Source organism: Pongo pygmaeus, chromosome 16 (genome assembly GCF_028885625.2).
Source record: "Pongo pygmaeus isolate AG05252 chromosome 16, NHGRI_mPonPyg2-v2.0_pri, whole genome shotgun sequence".
In the NCBI taxonomy this organism is placed as follows: domain Eukaryota; kingdom Metazoa; phylum Chordata; class Mammalia; order Primates; family Hominidae; genus Pongo; species Pongo pygmaeus.
The window spans coordinates 65,549,485-65,569,304 of record NC_072389.2 but is presented as its reverse complement, the minus strand read 5'-3'; positions in this window follow the sequence as shown (position 1 = coordinate 65,569,304).

Sequence of the window (19,820 nt, the reverse complement as noted above, 5' to 3'; positions counted from 1 at the left end):
ATGTTGAAAAGAGGGTCAGGACGGTTAGAATCCATAAATACTTCTCCTTTTGGTTCAAAAGTATGTAAGTATCTGCTTAGAATTAATCCTCTTTCAGGTTCCTTAGAGTGCATCATTTTTCGTTCTGAGGGTTTTCCGCTACTTGGAAGAAAATTTTCCAAAAGAGGGCAAACCATAAGCAAAATAAAGAAGAGACTGCAATTTGGTTTTGACACCTTAACTTCCCTTTAAATGTCCATTTTCACCTACTTCGTATTTCCTTTATATTCCTCAACCTTGGGTACTGGTAGCTTTCAAAGCATGCTTTAGTTAAATGACAACAGCTTAAGTTACTGCTTTTCCTAGTGACTCAACGGGGACTCGTAAATGCAGATAAATTATAGTGGGAGAATTTTAGATGTCATAATGGAGTGGGTGGGTTCATGATATCTGGAAGGTCTCAAATTGCACTCATTCATCAGGCCGGCCTTGTTGCTTGACCATCTCATATACATTGGCCCTTACAACTCTGTTGGAGGAATTGGCAGTTGACCGGTGAAGAGATGTTAAGAAGTGGTCTGTGTGATGCCTGTTGCTATATGAGCGGTTATCTCATCACATAACCTCATTTGGGAATCTCATCCTGAAACAAGAGATCACTCTCAGTTTTATGTTCTTTCCCCAACCTTGGTATTTCTAGATTCTATCCATGTCATCAAATTCTAGACTTGCAACTAAGACCCATGCTTTCTGCCATAACCATGAAAAGAAGGATCATCTACAGGTGTGATTTATTTGTAAAGGGCCATGGGCAGGATTCCTCATGGAAAAATCATTCCAGACAACATTTTGTTAGCAAAGGCGGGTGTGCCAGTGCAAAATGTCAAGATGATTTAGACTAATTCATGTCCCAACTCAGGTTCACATTAGACATCCAGTATTTGAGGCTATTTATCTTTTAACATCACAGTTATCTAAGATAATTTATTAGGGCAGACGATGTCAAAAGAAGGGGGAGAGGTATGTAGGGATCTCAGTTCACAATGTGAAAAGTGAATGAGTGAAAGTATCATATCTTCTTGACTCAAAAGTATACATTAAGAAAATGATGTTAATGTTTTATAGTTCATAAAATCATGTTACAGTTCATAAATATGCTTAATATAGTATTTTGTTATTTTCTTCCATACTCTCCATGATTAAATATTGTAATCAATATTTTATTGGAGTTTAGGAAATACCATTCATTCCTTCTAGGCTAGAATGTCTTATTCACAACTTCTTGATTGCATTTTAGCTTGTAAAAACACCACCACCAAATCTCTTCTATAGCTGATGAGAGGAAGACCAGGTAGCTCTTCAAAAATTAAAGTATTTAAATTGGAGAAAACCCAGCTTAAACATGGCAAGTGGCTGAACTGAAGCTGTCAAGGCCAAGCTGCTGTGAATCAGAACCTAACTCAAGGTCCTGCAGCAGACATCAAGTTAAGGGTGTATACAAAGTTAGAGGCCAGGGCAGTAAAAGACAATGGACAAATTCAGAGTAACACAGGTTTCAGAAGCAGAATTTGTAAAGAATGCTGGGAGCAAAAGTATTAACTGTGAAGGAATGGGATGATTGGGGAAAGAAACTTAGACATTCTTACTTTTAGGCTGGGCATGGTGGCTCATGCTATAATCCCAGCACTTTGGGAGGCTGAGGCCAGAGGATTGCTTAAGCCCAGTTCAAGACCAGCCTGGACAACATAGGGAGACCCTGTCTCTCCAAAAAACAAAATTAGCCAGGCATGGTGGCACATGCCTTTAGTCCCAGCTATGCAGGAGACTGAGGTGGGAGGGTTGCTTGAGCCTGGGAGGTCAAGGCTGCAGTGAGCTGTGAATGTGCTACTGCACACTCCATCTTGGGTGAAAGACTGAGACCCTGCCTCAAAAATCAAAAAAATTCTTACTTTTAATTTGTGTGCTTCAGTTGCTATTTTATAATGAGCTTATAATTTTTTAATTTAAGAAACTATAAAAATAATTTAAAAGAAAAAATATACCCCAGAAGTAAAAGTGGCTTGCAACTGCTGAGGTACAGGCCTGGCAAATCCAGAATAACTTATTAAGACAATTATTGGCACCTGCCCTACTTCTATATGCCCATCCTGCAACTCTCTGTCTCTTGGGCCTGCCCCTGACAACATGGCACCCACACAATCTCTCATCCCAACAAGGCTCCTCCTCCAGTGATTTCTCAAGCAGTGATTGAAGGAAGCGGTCTACCTGTAGGCCATACAGGCTACTGGATCAAAAAGCACCCAGGAGGAGTCAGTGGTTGAGGTTTGCCTTCTGTAAACCTGGAAGGTTACATGGCTTGTTGCATGCTAATGGCAGAGAGGAGAATCAAATGCCCTGTTTTATGAAAACAAATATTAATTTTCCCATTGCTGTGGTCTGAGTGTGACCCCAAAATTCGTATGTTGAAATTTACTTGCCAATGTGATAGTATTAAGGGGTGGATCTTTAGGGGTTGATTAAGTCATGAGGTCAGAGCCCACTTAAATGGGATTAGTGACCTTATAAAAGAGGTGCCAGGGAGCTGTTCATGCTTTCTGCCATGTGAGGATGGAGTGACATGGTGCCATCTATGGAGCAAAGGAGGAGGACTCATCAGACATTGAATCTGCTAGCATGCTGATCTTGGACTTTCCAGCCTCCAGAACTGTGACAATTAATTTCTATCATTTGTAAATTAGCCAGTTTAAGGTATTTTGTCATAGCAGCCAAAACAAACTGAGACACTCATGCTTTAAGGCCTTTGGTCAGTGTCTACCTGGAAAGGAGCCTTGTTTGCGTCAAAGGCCAAGAGCTGAGAAAGCTCGACATCACTAATGCTCCTGTTTCCTCGTGCCATGTCAAGGCAAACCAAAGGGGAAAAAAATCTTTCTTTCCCTTCTCTTTCATGTGCATGGCACAAGAAAATGAAGGTATATGGAGGCCCAGTTGTGGTCGAAAGTGGATAAACCTTCTGTAAATCTAGATTCATGATTTAAGTGAAAGTGGGGAGGGGATGCAATTGAAACTACCGATGCTGTTTATTTCTATTCCAGGAGGATGTTGGCCCACAGGCTGTACCTTCAGTTCATTTGAATTCCTGGTTTTCAGTCACCTCCATCCATGTTGCATCTTCTTTTCTTTTATTGTCAGCTACTGCTTATTCCTAAGCATCCTTTTTACTTGAAATACGTCTGTAGCTTTGAAATCTAAGTCCCGGAAACAAGTGTGGCTGTTTGGGTGTGTGTACATTTTTTAAAGTAGGCACTGTTTCTGAGTTGAAACTGACCTGTACATGAGTAAAGAATGCAGTGATTTAAACAAGGGCCAGTAATTTTGCCTAGGTCTCAGGTGGCAAAAAATTTTGAAAAATAGTATCCTCGTAGGAATAGCCAGCAATGACTTGACGGTGGTATTTTTCTCCTGGCTCACATACCTGCCTTAATGAGAGTTGGAGCCAAATGGGCATGGGGTGGTGGGTGAACGTTAATGAAACATTACGAGTCCCTGGCAGCAACCAGCAGAATCACAGAGTTGCTTAACTGTCTGCTCCTGTTCACCTTACATGTCTTTTTTTTTTGCTTCAAACTTCAATGGTTTTTCCAGTGCTCCCCTTTTGAAAAAGATTGATGTGGCTGGCAATGGCGAGGGGATTAACATGAATAACAAATTATTCTTACACGTTTGAAGTTATAGGCCTATTATACTTGCCCTTTAGGGAAACACTGGGCTTTACCAAGCTATTGTTATTCTCAACAAATTGCAATAATTATTAGTGCTAGGAGTTGGGTTCCTCGGTTTAAGCTTAGCATATAGAAATCATCTGTGCCTTTTGGGAAGCTCCTCTCACTACCTGATTCACAGAGAAATGAGCTGCATGGGATAGGGGAGTATTTCCCAACCCTAAAATGTCTAACTAAGGTTTTTTTTGTTTGTTTGTTTGTTTTTTGAGAAGGAGTCTCGGTCTTGTTGCCCAGGCTAGAGTACAATAACGTCATCTTGGCTCACTGCAACCTCCACCTCCCGAGTTCAAGCAATTCTTCTGCCTCAGCCCCCCAAATAGCTGGGATTACAGGTGCTCAGCACCATGCCTGGCTAATTTTTTTTTTGTATTTTTAGTAGAAATGGGGTTTCACCATGCTGGCCAGGCTGGTCTCCTGACCTCAAGTGATCCGCCGGCCTCCGCCTCCCAAAGTGCTGGGATTACAGGCATGAACCACCACGCCGAGCCGCAACTAAGCTTTAAACTGTATAAATATTTTGCATGTTAGACCTCAGGCGTTACAAAGAAGAGATGGATTAAAAAAACCTACAGAAACTGTGTTTATTCATGAAGGGGTGGAATAGAGAGTGTGTGCACCAGATAGAAATAGTTTGCCCTGACAACCCACAAGCATGGTGGTTAGGAAACAGAGACTTAGAAATAGCATCAATGTTGCTTTTTAAGTGGCGGGTTAAGATCTCCAATCAAGTCCAAATCAATTGTGTGACTATAATAACTATATAATCTCTCAGAGCGATCCTTTGCTCATCTTTAGGTATAATAAAATACTGCAGTTAGAGAAGTAAATAAAATAGCGAAAGTTTCTTACTGTGTACATGCTTTCTATAACTATTTTTTTTTAGTACTGCTAGTACTGGCTTGCCTGTCTCTTATATTTCAATTTCTGATGATAGTCTTGAAAAAGAGAGCCCCCAATGGGCTGAATAAAGCCTCTACATGGAAGAATATGGGTCAAATCAATATGATACATTGTATTCAACACTTATTTGTGCAGCCAGATTGAAACCACAGCAGCACAAATAACTGGCTGTGTGACTCCAAGAAAGTTACTCACCAGTACAACGCGTCAGTTTCTCTGTCAACCAACAGTACCTATTTCAGGGTTGCTGTGAGAATCAAATAAGGTAGTTACCTGCAAAGCTCTTAGAAGAGCACTGTGAAGTTATTATCTCAGCATAACAGGTCTCTAAGTCTCCTGGGAAGCTCCACAGGTTCCATGGCGATAGGATGAGAACACACGCATTTCTGTCTTCTTAGGAGGTGCTACTGTTCTTCCCAGGGGCGGGGTCCACTCCTTTTTTAGGGGCACCATATTGGTATTATCAAAATGGTTGTGTTGGTCCATTTCTGGGAGGATGCTCGTGTGCTCTATCTTCTCTATGAGTAGGCTGTTCTTCTCTCAGGACAGTGACTATCGTGGACTAGCTGCCTGAGTTACAACACTGTTCAAGATTTTGCCATTAACAAGAAATTCTAAACCTCTATATCTCAGGGGGTCACATCTCCTTCAGTGGGAAAAGAGCAAGACTCATTTCCTTTCCCCATTACCAAATGGGGAAATTTCTGATGGAAAGTAAGTGAGAGAATGAAAACGTGGTAGAATTAAGATCAGATATTAAGATTTTCTGTTTTTGTTTTTTGTTTTGTTTTGTTTTGTTTTTTGAGACGGAGTCTCGCTGTGTCACCCAGGCTGGAGTGCATTGGCGCCATCTTGGCTCATTGGCTCATTGCAAGTTCATGCCATTCTCCTGCCTCAGCCTCCCGAGTAGCTGGGACTACAGGTGCCCGCCACCACGCCCGGCTAATTTTTTGTATTTTTAGTTAGAGATGGGGTTTCACCGTGTTAGCCAGGATGGTCTCGATCTCCTGACCTCGTGATCCACCCGCCTCAGCCTCCCAAAGTGCTGGGATTACAGGCTTCAGCCGCCGCGCTCAGCCAAATATTAAGATTTTCTAGGCAGAGGATTGAATTAAATAATACCCCAAAACTCCTTTCCTTAGGCCTTTGAAGTGATTACTTTTCATATTAGGACAATTACCAGCCTACAATCTCCCGATTGAGATGTTCATGGAAGACAGCGCATGGCCTAAGATGGTTACTATAACGCTATACCAAGAAATAGAGGTGCATCTTTCACAAACCTTGGCGTGAAAGCTTGGATTAACAAAAGAGAATACTACTAACAACCGCTGGTTTAAAAACATCACTGTAAGGTTTTCAGAGTCTTTTACAGGTTATTATAGGTTATCACTCTCCTTTTACAGACAAGGAAATAGAATTCACCGTAAAGTCTGTTTTTTTTCAATCTAATACAGTGTGTCTCCTGGGATGTCTAAAATATGATTGTGCTTACCAAAATCCTACTTTCCCCTACATGTTCAGGAATATACTTATGATATAAAGAAAAGTACAGAAAGAAAATGCAAAATTGTGGTATATGTTATGTTTACATTCAATACATAATTTTTGATACAAAATTTTGTAATTTAGCCATTATATGAATTATAAGACAAATGAAGGATTCAATTAAAAATATTAGTTTATAGAGTACCGTAGGGAGTGTGGACAGTTCATGGGTCACAGTTTTACATTTGTTGTTGAACATTCTACTTTGGATCCCGTGAGTCTGCCTCAGTGCTCATATGTATCACTTAAAAAGTCTAAAATTTCAGGCTTTCATGGATAGAGGCCCTGACACCACGGTCCCCAGCTCTGCCTGTGATAGGCAGGTGCTTGGCACAAAAGCACAACCTCAAGTTGGTTGAAAAGGCACACATCCTAATTTACTCAGTTCTCATCCTCTCCTTCTTTGCTCTTCTCACTGACATTTTGGCAAAGCGGCATTTTTCTTCCTGTTGCCCCTTCCTTACTTCCACTACTGCAAAAACCAACTGCAGCTCCTTTGGCCCAGAGCAGTGTGCCTAGCATGTAGGCCAGGACCCCGGCTGGTCTGCAGGCTGTTACCCGTCTGATATGAGGTAAAAATAGACGTCGAGAATAAGCCCTGAGAACATTTTATAAAAATTTGACATGGCTGCAGCTGTCAAGCGCAATTATTGGAATGTAATTTTATGTCTGTTGAATTGATTTTTTAAAATTGGGCTTGCCTTTTTTGTACTTTTTTTGCATTTCCTTTTTCTGGCAATTTATTATTTATTTATTTATTTTACAAAGATATTGGTCTGTGCTTGATAGGAAATAAAATGGGTCCTCATCACAAATAATTAGACAATTTGGGGAACACCCACATGGAGTGTAAGTGTGCAGATTTTAGAGCCATAGTACTCAGATATGTGGCCTGCTTATCTGTAGGACTGAATGGCTTTGGGGAGCTTTATCCTCTTCTGCCTTCATTTATCTGCAAAGTTGGGGTGGTGGTAATTGTACCTACTGCACTGGGTTGTGAGGAGTCAAGAGGTTAATACCTGCAGGACTTATAGAAAACTACCTCTTATGGAGTGAGGCTCCATATGTTTTCAGTATTGTCACTTGCACTTTAAGACACTCACTTGTATCTTTGCATACACTGGGGCTGCACTATGATTTTTTAAAATACAAATGTTTAATTGTAGGAGGAAAATGGACTTTTATCCATGACAGCAAAAGACATGTAAGATATGTTTTTTCAGCTTATATTGGGAATTACATTTTTTACTTTGTTTTTTATTTTTATGTGTACATAGTAGGCGTATGTATTTATGGGGTATGTGAGATATTTTGTTACAGGCATACAATGCATAATCACATCAGGGTAAGTGGGGTATCTGTCACCTCAAGCATTTATCATTTATTGTGTTATAAACATTCTAATTATACTTTTGGTTATTTTAACATGTACAATAAATTATTGTTGACTGTAATCACCCTGTTGTGCTTACACAACAGGGTGATTACACAACAGATCAAATGCTAGATCTTATTCCTTCTATCTAACTATGTTTTTGTATCCATTAACCATCCTCACCTTCTCCCTTCCCCCAACTATCCTTCCCAGCCTCTGGTAATCATCATTCTACGATTTCCGTGAGTTTAATTGCTTTAATTTTTAGTTCCCACAAATGAGTGAGAACATGTGAAGTTTATCTTTCTGTGTCTGGCTTATTTCACTTAACATAATGTCCTCCAGTTCTATCCATGTTGTTGCAAATAACAGAATCTCATTCTTTTTTATGGCTGAATAGTACTCCATTGTGTATGTGTACCACATTTTCTTTATTCATTCATCTGTTGATGGACACTTAGGTTTCTTCCAAATCTTGGCTGTTGTGAATAGTGCTGCAGTAAGCATGGGAGTGCAGATGCATTATGATTGTTGAGAGCCCTAGGCATTTTTGCCTTCATGGATCTCTTCATCTATTAAAAAAGGAGTATACATTTTATTTTATGACTGTGTTGGTATAAAGATGAGTCTAGATTCATTATTATATGTTCATTTTTTTCTGACTTTAAATCAGAACTACAATATTTTTGTGGTCTTCTAAGAGAATCATGGCCTCTGGGCATGGCACTTACTGGTGGAGGCTCAGGCAAGTTGCAGCCTGTCGGGTAAGTTGGCTCCAGGTGTAAGCCTATCCTTCCCTTGCTGAAGTGCTCTTCTCCCAAACATCTTCTCTCAGCATCATTCCTCTGCCTCTTGAGTGCCTCCTCTTCTTTGAGACTCCACCCAATCTGTTCTGTGGGTCTGGGGGTGTTATAATTGCCTCCCAGGCTGGACTCTGAGTTCTTCAAATTCAAGAAACACCCGTGTCTCCTCAGTGCTAAGTGCATTATAGTTGAATCAATTACTAGTTACTCACTTTAGCTGGGTAAATGTATCGTGGTGCAGGGAGCAGTGTGGATGGAGCCTCAGGACATCTTGAAAGAAGGTTTATTCAGAATATGGGAGAAGTTTAAAGGCAGTCTTTTTATTCACATTCTTGCTGGCATCGGAACACTGGTGGACTTCAAAACAGAAAGAATAGGCTGAGATAAGTTGACGGTCAAGTAGTAAGAGCTTTACAAGACAGTTGCCTGAGCAGTGGGAACTCCCAACTGATTAACATTACCAGGAGCTTAACTCATACATCACACTGAGAACAGACCCCTAAAAGCTGATCTGCTGCCTCATTAGAAGCCAATCAAATGCCTTCAGTGTTGAGTAATATGTTTGGCTGGGCTGGCTCCAGCGAGCAAAACAGCAAGGAGGTCTTATGTTAATTTCAGATGTTGTGGCAAGGTTGGTACTGAGAGTTGCCCTGGCAATAAGGATGTTGTGGCTCAACCCCAGGGTAAAAATCTCTGCAAGAGGATGGTCAGATCTCATGAGATTTCCTGCTATAGCATCTTCTCCATCAGGCGAAACATGCTTTATTTCACAGCATTGCCCAGTTTCACCCGCAGTTGACTTGTAGAGGTTCTCTAATTTCAGGTGCATAAGAAGCACTTGGTAATCTTGATGAGCATGCAGACTCTGGGCCCAGTCCCAGAGCTTCTGAGTTGGCGGTCTGGGAGGGAGACCAGAACCCATAGGTTTAACAAGCAGCAAGATAAATAATGCTGCAGATGGATTGGATCAGACTTTAAGAACTCAGCTGCTACTGGATAAGCTTTGAACAATAAGAATAATTTCTTCTGTGTTCTGGCGTCCATGGTCTTTGTTCATAGGTCTTAGCTCATTTCTTGGGTGCCCAGAACATAGCATAATTCTTAAGCGTGGAAGGAAGTCAGAAATATTCCCTCTATGCTCCCTTACAGATCCTGAAGTCCCCAGTTTTTCTGGCTTTTCTGGTTTTAGGGTTGGCATATGAACATCTGCAATACAGACTGTCTATTTTTCTCTACTCAGAACTGAGCTGTGAAACCACCTTGCTGGCACTCTGCACTGGGGTTCCATTTGCTATTAAGGGCTCTAATGAGGAGGGACAGGCAATTATTATTATTTATTTCACTAATTAGCCAGATAATCATTCATTCTGAAACTATTCAGGGTTGGAAATCTGTTCATTTGTGCCCTTTGTCTAATGCAGATTCATTTTGTTTTCTCCCCTTTTCTTTGCAAAAACTGCTGCTTTGTTAAATGAGGGGCAAAGATAGTGGGTGAGAAGGAGAAATTTAAAAAAGAGCAAGAGATCATTTCTGAGCTGTGAAGATAATGCAACAAGGAGCCAGAGTCCATAAAAACATCACCTTTCAGTCTCTGAAGACATAATGCTTGATGATAACCATAAAACATGTTAGTGCAAAATAAATTGCTGTTCTATTCAAATCCTTAAACGTACTACTGTGGATGTCACTGGAGATATGCAACTCTTTTTTGCAATCCTGAGGTATATTTTATCATAATTTGTGGGGTGGGTGACAGCCTTGTACACATGATTGCCTTTTCCTGCTCAGTTAGCTTGTCAAGGGCAGAGTCCTTTGGCCTTTTATGAATATAGGACTATTAAGAAATGAACAGGATAACTGAACAGCATGGAGAGGAAAGTTTATTTTTCTTTACTAATAAATACATTAAGTTTTCATGGTGTTTGTTTATAGGAAGCAACTGTTTTCCTCTCCAGGCTCTTTTGGGGAGTGGAAGGGGATTGTTATTATTGTCATTTTGATGCTCTACATCCTGTTTTTTGTTGTGGGAAGGAAAGAACTTCTGGGAGGTTGGGATTTATCTTCAATGTTACAAAATAAAATGTTCAGGAGCACTTCCCCTTTAGGCAGAATTCTTTCTGAGGTAGATAATTACAATGAGAAGTTGGTGCTTAATTAACAATAGTCACTTCTATAAAGTGGGCATGCAGTCAGTATATATCACTATTTTTGTAAGCCAAATCTCTCAGACAAAACCAGTGTGATCAGGCTGAGAATCTTTTCCTTTTTTTAAAGACTTTCGTTTTGAGGGTTATAAGCAGATCCAAGGGTGATAGAAGCTATAGCCAGGGATCTTCATCCAAGGAGATAAGAGAGGGTGGCCATTTGTCATGGAAATGGAAATCCTTGGTCAGCACGTGGGGTAGGGATCTTAGCAAATGGTTTCACCTTCCTAAAGGATGACTTAGCTAGTTACCATAACTTACGGTACACTCTTTGTCTTACAATACATACTTCTTAATAGGTTAAAGGATTCAATGTAGTGAACTTCTAGCCTGAATGGCTTTTTCCCCTTTATGGGCTCCTGTGTTGTCAGTAGCACTGGAAATTGCTCACACATTTTGATAAATGTCAAAAAGGCCAGGCTGGACAATATAACGAAACCTCATCCCTACAAAAAATACGAAAAATTAGCTGGTCATGCCAGTGTGCGCCTGTAGTCCCAGTTAGGAGGCTGAGGTGGGAGGATCACCTTAGCCCGGGAGGTTGAGGTTGCATTGAGCTGTGATTGCTCCACTGCACTACACCCAGCCTGGGCATCAAGTGAGATTTTGTCTCAAAAAAAGTCAAAAAGGAATAAACATATCCTGTGTAGAAAGTTCAAGGAACCATTGTTCCGAGGTCTTCAACTGCACCTACCAAATTTTCAGAAGCTCTGTCAGAGGCAATTTTTTATGCCTTAGTATCCTGGACATATAAGGGTTCATTCTGGTAGGAGCAGCAGCAGGAACAATGTCCTAGTATCTATTCTACCCACTACCACAGTGATAAAATATTTACTGAGAGGAGTAAAAAGAACTTTACAAATAAGAAGTTCTTTACAATGTTGAATGTATAGATCCTATCACATTAATTTACTGGGTATCTTTATATTTTATATAGAGGAAAAGTAGAAAGAAATGTAAATGAAAGAAATGTTTATTCTACTTAAGAGTGAGAAACAATTACTAAATCCAAGAACCACTTTAATATAGGACTGGCATGTTAAAAGGAATCTGATTATTTTAAATAATTCTGCTCTGTTCTTGGAAGCACTTTCAAGAACTCTAAAGATAGGACAATTTGAAGGTACTAAAAAACTAGTCAAGCTGCATTTTTCAAAGATTTTAAATAACCTAGACTTCTCCTGAAGGTGATCTCACCAACTTACATACACTGCATGACGACTAGGAAAAAGAGGTGCCAGAGGTCGGCTTCTATACTGGCCACTTGAAGGGACAGAATTTTGTGGTGATTATTCAATATAACAAGGCTTAGAAAGCTAAGAAAAGAAAAATAGCTGAATAGAAAGCAAAAATGGAAGTGGGTGTCATGAGCCGGAAGCTGTCTTCACATTGCAAGGTTCTACGTGTAGTACCACTTCCAGGTGGCTGTGGGAATATTGCCTACTGTGTAGATACCCAGTGGCAGCAGCTGGGACAGTGTTTGCTCCCCGTAAGCATAGGCTTCAAAAGTGTGGCACTGTTTCAGACACATACCACGGATTCATCAGCTTTGCAAGCAGGGGTTGCAAATGGGCTGAAGATGAGAGCCTGAGGTCTATATAAGACTAGTCTTTCCAGGTAAACTGGCTTGTTGAGACGGATTTCCTAATCCATCTCATCAATAATGATTTCCCTCCAATATATCAACACTTACCTGTATTAGGGCTTTTGCCTTTGCTGTTGCCTCCTTGAATGTTCCTCTCCCAGATATCTGTGTGGCTTGCTGTCTACCTTCATTGACAATTCTGCTCGAATGTCATTCATCAGTGCTGCCTTTCTTCTCCAACCACCCTACTGAGAATAACTCCCTATCACTCTCTATCCCCACCTTCCCTTTTTTCCTTCCATAGCACTTAACATCATCTGATATAAAACATTTTTATTTGTCTCTGCCATTAGAAAGTAAGTTCTATGACAGTAGGGTCTGTGCTGTGTGGAACCTCCCGACAATGGAAGTTGTTCACTGTGCCTCAAATGGTACCCATCATATAGTAGGAACTCAGTCAATGTTTGTGGAATGGATGAGTGAATAATAACAATTATTTTGCTATTTTGTGTACTTTCCTTGAGCCAAGCTCCACCCTGAGTTTCCACGCACTTGAGCACATGCCATCCATGATGCCCTACAGGTAGGTCACTGTTGTTACTTTGCATCCCGTTTCACAGATGAAGTTGTATTCCTGGTGGCCCCACATGCACAGAACTCTGCTCTAAGGAATACAGAGCTGCCCTGAAGATACTAGCACTATGCACGTTTCTCTTTAATAAAGAATTTGTTATTACACACAATTTGTTTTTTGTTTTCTTTTTTTCTTTTCTTTTTCTTTTCCTTTGAGACAGAGTCTCACTCCGTCACCCAGGCTGGAGTGCAGTGGCATGATCCTGGCACAATGCAACCTCCGCCTCCTGCGTTCAAGCGATTCTCATGTCTCAGCTTCCCCAGTAGCTGGGATTACAGGTGCACACCACCACACCTGGCTAATTTTTGTATTTATTTACTTATTTTTTTGTAGTAGAGACAGTGTTTCACCATGTTGGCCAGGCTGGTCTCAAACTATTGGTCTCAAGTGATCCACCTACCTCGGCCTTCCAAAGTGCTGGGATTACAGGCGTAAGCCACCGCAACTAGCCACACATCATTTGTTTTAAAAGATAAAGAAAACATCAAAGATGTGGAGAAATTAGCAGGGAAGGAGAACTTGACTCAGAAGGATCTTAATTTCAACAGATTTCCTGGAGGGGGCTTTTTCCCTTAGGGTTGCCATATTTTGGGGAGGGGAGAGGATACAGAATGCCTGGTTAAATTTGAATTTCAGATAAATAACAAATGATTTTTTTTAGTTTAAGTATATTCCACATATTGTATGGGACATACGTATGCTAAGAAATTATTCATTGTTTTTCTGAAATTTAAATTTAACTGGGCATCCTGTGTTTTATCTGGCAACCCTAATTTTGTTGGTTTTCATTTCTAACAAAATGGAGGAAAAATAATAGTGAAAATAAGAGTAATAAAAACAATTGCAGTTACCACTTCTGCTCCTCAGGAACTGTGTGCCCTTGCATAAGTTGTCTGTAGTTCTTACAAGAACCTTGAAGCTCAGAGAGGATAAGTAATTTGCCCAAAGCCACACAGCCAAAAAGCCCATTTTCCTCCCATAATACCCATCATCATCTGACGTAAAATATTTTCATTTTTAATCTCCCCCAATAGAAAAGCTGTATGAGGATAGGTCTGTGCCCCTAAAGAACCTCCTGATGCCTGAGTCCCTCTGACTTCAAAACCAAAGTTTCCCATGACCCCACTATGTTCTTTGAGGTACTATGTTAGAGCCAATCTAAAAGCAAGAAGAGCCACTTCCAGCTGAACCCCCAAAGGAGCTGCCAGGGTCTGAGTACCTATCTCTACCTCCTTGGGCCTCCCATTGTTTTTTGGGGTTTTTTTTTTTTTTTTTTGGAGATAGAGTCTTGCTCTGTTGCCAGGCTGGAGTGCAGTGGCGTGATCTTGGCTCACTGCAATCTCCGCCTCCCGGTTTCAAATGTTTCCCCTGCCTCAGCCTCCTGAGTAGCTGTGACTACAGGTGTGCACCACCATGCCCGGCTAATTTTTTGTATTTTAGTAGAGACGGGGTTTCACCATGTTGGCCAGGATGGTCTTGATCTCCTGACCTTGTGGTCTGCCCACCTCGGCCTCCCAAAGTGCTGGGATTACAGGTGTGAGCCACTGCGCCTGGCCTGGCCTCCCATTCTAAGCAAAGTCTGGTTAATCCTTTGTGGTGTCATTGAACCACAGGACTTTCTTGTTATTTTTCTAAAAATTCACTTGAAAATAACTAAGTATAAAAAGTAAACAGCAACAGCCTGTGTGATTTCAGTTCTACAGTCACATGCGTTTTATTCTAAATGACAATATTTAACAACAAAATTGCTTCATTTCAACTTCATTGCATTCCTTCAAGTGGTAGTGCTATAATTTAGAAATAATAAATGCAACAGTGAATATATTGCCTTCATTAATCCCCAATACTGCTTATTTTCAGCACTTTTAAATTATTTGGGTGTGCTCAATAGATTTAGTTGAAGTGGAAAAGAAATTATTCAAATTTCAGACCATTTGCAATTATCAATTTATCTGCTGTTTTCCAGCCAAGTAACTGAACTTCAAAGTAGCATTTAGTTTGAATGATTTCTTCTTCATCCCCTGCTTGGTATGAAACAGTGAATTAGTCAAGTAAAAATGTCTTTGGAACTGAAGGTGCCATAAACAAGGGTATCATAGCCTCTGAATTATCAGCCAGCACAGCTGATGTTGATTGCATGTCATGGTGTCCCAAGGACATCCAGAGTGACAGTGGAAACTTTCTGCCTCTGTGCGTAAAGTGAAGAATTAGGGCAATCATCTAAATATTTTACTTCTAACCTTCTCTTTGCTTGATTCCCAAATAACTGGAGAAAAGCATGAAATTTTAAGGTCTGTAAGTACCAGAACTTAAGCACTGAGTTGCCACATAAGGTACAGAATGCCTTGTTGAATTATCCTACATACTTTACATTTATGATCATCCAATCTTCACAACAATCCAGTCAATTAAGCGTATCGTTATCCCATTGTAGAAATACTGGAAAACGAGGCTTGGAGAGGTTAAGGTGTTTGCCTAAGATCACACAAACATGGTGGTGGCTGGGGTCTGTATAAAAACCATTCTGATTTCACCCCTACACCATTATGCTTTTCTTTTTTTATTTATTTATTATTATTATACTTTAAGTTCTGGGGTACATGTGCACAATGTGCAGGTTTGTTACATACGTATACATGTGCCATGTTGGTGTGCTTCACCTGTTAACTCATCATTTACATTAGGTATCACCATTATGCTTTTCTAATCACATGGAAATGACCAGTTGCGGGTAGGATCATGGGTCTCTCTACTTTTTTTAAAGGACACAATACAGTCTCAAATTCATACGGGTAGGTTCAAGGTTGAGTTTTGCAGCTACAGTATATGTTAAGGCAAACATGTAGGATTCACCTTATTGGCAAATGGGCTGGCACATCCTCTTACTATTCAAAAGAATCCCCTAACTCTGGGAAAAATATAAATTCAAGGAGTGAAATGCAATGGCAATAATTGGACCAAACTTCAAATGAATGAAAGCAGCTCCCAAACAATTAGTTGTTTTAAACTCCATAAAACTGCTATTTCATTTCATTGTAAACTCATTATGGATTGCCCTAAGGTTTTAAAATCTAACTTTGGAGTTCTTGAATTATGGATTTGCTTAAACTCGGGATCCATCTCCTTCCTAGATAATGAGCAAGTGTATCTGCAAATGGGCCACAATGAGGGTCTCATCATAAACATTTCTTCCTTGATATCTATTGCATCTAATTATTGAAAAGATGATGAAGCAACATTTTGAGAAAATTCAAAAGAAGAAAACAGCGCCCACGACACAGCACAACTGTTTTCATTTTTGCACATTCCTTTCCTGTTACTAATTTCTGAAGTGGCCGAACTGACAGAGATTCCACAGTGCTTGTTAGAAATGAATTCATGGTTTCTGTCAAGAAGAAACTGCCTACATAGAAGAAAAGGCAGATGAGGAAAGAAAATCCATCTTGCAGTTTGAAGCAATTCTATTTTTGTTCTTTAACAAAAATTCCATAAATGGGGCATGCAGAGAAGTGTTAAGTAGACTTTTCTGCTTTTACCTTAATTATTCTTTCACTTCGAAGGCACTGAGGACCTGAAAACTCATTCCTGGATTCTGAGATTCAAGAGAGACTCCTCAGTCCATCCAGAACTCATTTACTAGCATTGCCAGGCTCCTGGTACTGAGTTAAATCCTAGAAATGAGCCAACCCATACTGAACTCGAACTTGTGCTGCGAGAGAAGTCTGAATTATGTGGATACATAGCGTTGTACTAACAGACTCAAGTGACTGATGTGACAAGAAAGATCAAAGTGTCAGAATTCTTTTAAAAGAGATTGTCTCAACCTAGGACAGTTGTCACATGTGCCAGGAAGAACTGTGGCTATTTGGTGACTACTTTTGCCCTCCATCAGTTAACAGTAATCCCCAAAATGAGAATACTAGTAAAACACGTAAAGAAAACGATGATTTGCCAGACAATTAAGGGAATTCAACTACAGCCGCAGTAGAGCTTCCTTGTTATGTAATACTACATGCAAATTATTCAACCATAGGGTCAATGCAGGGGCCACAGAGGATCGACATACAGTAGCAAGAAGTGAAATGATTTACATTTGGAAGCCACAGCTGGTATGAAAATTAACATTGAATCAGTTCCTTCCTGTAAGTGCATGTTCCATTAGACTAACTATGGTAGGTGACATTTTTCACATTTTAATTGGTGTTTTGCTGATTTTATCAGAATTTTTGCTGATCAAAGCAAATTGGCTATTTATTTATTTTGCAATGAAGCTAACTGTTCACTGCCAGTTTAATGTACTGTAATGAATTTTAAATATCCTCCTAGTCAGATTACAGTGTTTGAATCAAGACATCCTTGTTAACTTAAATTATTAATTACTTGAATGGACAAAAGGTAACTTGCAGATATAGACAAAAGGTAACTTGCAGATATAGACAAAAGGTAACTTGCAGATATAATGTCATGTTTTAAATGGATCTGAACTGGATAAAGTGTTGGGCCTGCATTAGAAGATGTTGGGAAAACAAAAACGTTTTCCCCTTGCAGTCAGCTTAACCCACTCATACCTGCATGGTTTTTAGACATATGATAAATACTTTCATTATTAGTTTATTTTCTGTAACTTACAGAACAATAAGTTTTTATGTTATTTACACTCCAGTGACTTTCGTTTAATTGGCTTCCTTTATGTTATTTATATAAATATAAATCATACTGGGTTTTAAAGTATTAATGATGCATTTTATGTTATAATGCTGTTTTCACCCAGGCTAGCACTCCATAAATTCTCACCATCCATGGGTAACAGCTAAGGAACTTTACGAAATCTACTTCAAAAGTTGAAGCAAATGCACTCTGAACTGCAGCAGAACTCATGTATGAGATGAAAAGATCCATTGAATTACATTTCATTTGCAATTGAGTTAGCAAATTAATTTATTCAAATATATCTGGAGGGCAATTCTCAGGTCTGTATGCTTGGGAGACTACATAGATTTTTTTTTTTTTCAAGGCATTATAACAATGCCAGGCTTAAAACCCCATTAAAAACCTAGGTTTTGAGCCTTGATTCCACTAGTTGCAGAAGCATGGGTGAGTCTACTGAAGCTGTCAGACATCACATCTCAAGTAAAGAAGTTGATTGAAAGGTCTGGCTCTATTTAAGTTTCTGCAGTCCTAGGTTTTTATATACCCATTTGGTGATCTTTGAACATTTTTATCTCAAATCCTAATATAATATTATGGGTAAACAGGATCCTGTTACGTAGCTCACATTTTAAAATAAACTTTAGATTTTATAGATATTTGGGCTTTTCTAAGCGACTCTCTACATATTGGCCTCTTTGATGAAAAGTATATAAAAAATAAAGTCAATAAAAGATATTGTCGGGTGTCATTTTCATTGTTGGCTAAAAAACGATGTACCCTAGGAGGAGGCAAACAGGTAAACCTACATGTTAAGTTTAATAATTGTAAAATGTGATTCGAGCAGTAATTTGATTTTGGCTTGCTTAGGGAATGTTTGGTGCCGTCCAAAGCACAGCCTTGATTTTCATGGTGACAAAAGGTAGTGCCTGGAGAAGGATGAAATGCTTATTGAGCATTCATTTCTGAAATGCCACTTGAACTCTACCCAAATGCAGGTTTTCTTATCGAGAGGCATGTGATATGAGCTGGTTCATTTGTCTTTGTTCCCATCTTAGCACGCTGAATTTTCAAAGTGCCAAAAGCATCCCAGAAAAAGATGATTTTATTCTACAGCATGGATCCGTGGAAAGAACTCTTGGAATCCAAGAGACCTTCGTAGCTGGAAAACATTGGTCAAGTTACTTAACCTCTCAGACTTCGTTTTCTTACTTGTAAAACAGAAATATTTGGAGTTCTTGCTTTCTTGATTGTTCTGATAACTAAGTGAAATGAGGTATGTGGAGCCTTGGTACAGTACCTTGTTCCTAATAGTTATTCAATCATGAGGATGTATTAGTAATGCATCTTCGCCATAGTTGTTCTGTAGCTTGGGAAGATATCAACAAGTAAGTCATTCTGCTACCTATGGCATATTTTCTTTTTTTCTTTCTTTTTTTTTTTTTTGAGACGGAGTCTTGCTCTATTGTCAGGCTGGAGTGCAGTGGCGTGATCTCAGCTCACTGCAACCTCCGCCTCCCGGATTCAAGCAATTCTTCTGCCTCAGGCTCCTGAGTATCTGGGAGTACAGGTGTGTGCCACCACGCCCGGCTAAATTTTGTATTTTTAGTAAAGATGGGTTTTCACCATGTTGGCCAGGATGATCTCGATCTCCTGACCTCGTGATCCGCCCACCTCGGCCTCCCAAAGTGCTGGGATTACAGGTGTGAGCCACCGCACCCGGCCTACTTATGGCATATTTTCAACTCAGATGGAGTTAATAATGTCATTGAAAAGGGGGCAGAATGTCTGATGTCTAAAACACTACACGAGACAGTAGAAAAAGAACTTGCAGACTGTGGCAGCTGTTCTCAATATGAATTGCCCTAAAAAGAGAGTAGGGTGATCAGCTGGTGGAAAGAAACTGAGAAAGATAGCTCACTGGATTCACACTGTAGCTGTTGAGGGAGAAAGTCATGTAGCCAGGTTGGTGGGTGTGGCATATATTTACTACTTTGCCTTGAATAGCTCTTTCGGTTTACAAGGCACTGCTGCATTTTCTCACTTTGTCTTCATGCCAGCTCAGTGATGCAAGTAGCTCAGATGTAATCCTCCCATTTTACAGATGGAGTTGTTGAGGCTCAGAGGGGTAAAGGTGTTTGCCCAAGGCAGAACTCAGATCAGGTCTTCCTTCCCTTAGGAGAAGTCACCTCAACAAGTAGTTTAACCCAATAAAAATAGCTAACAAAAAACAATCCATTTAATTCTCACAACCATCCAATGGGTAGGTACACCACCATGAACTTCATTTACAGATAAGTAAACTGAGGCACAGAAGGGTGAAGTAACTTGTGGAACATCATCCCATTAGTGGGAAACCTAGGATG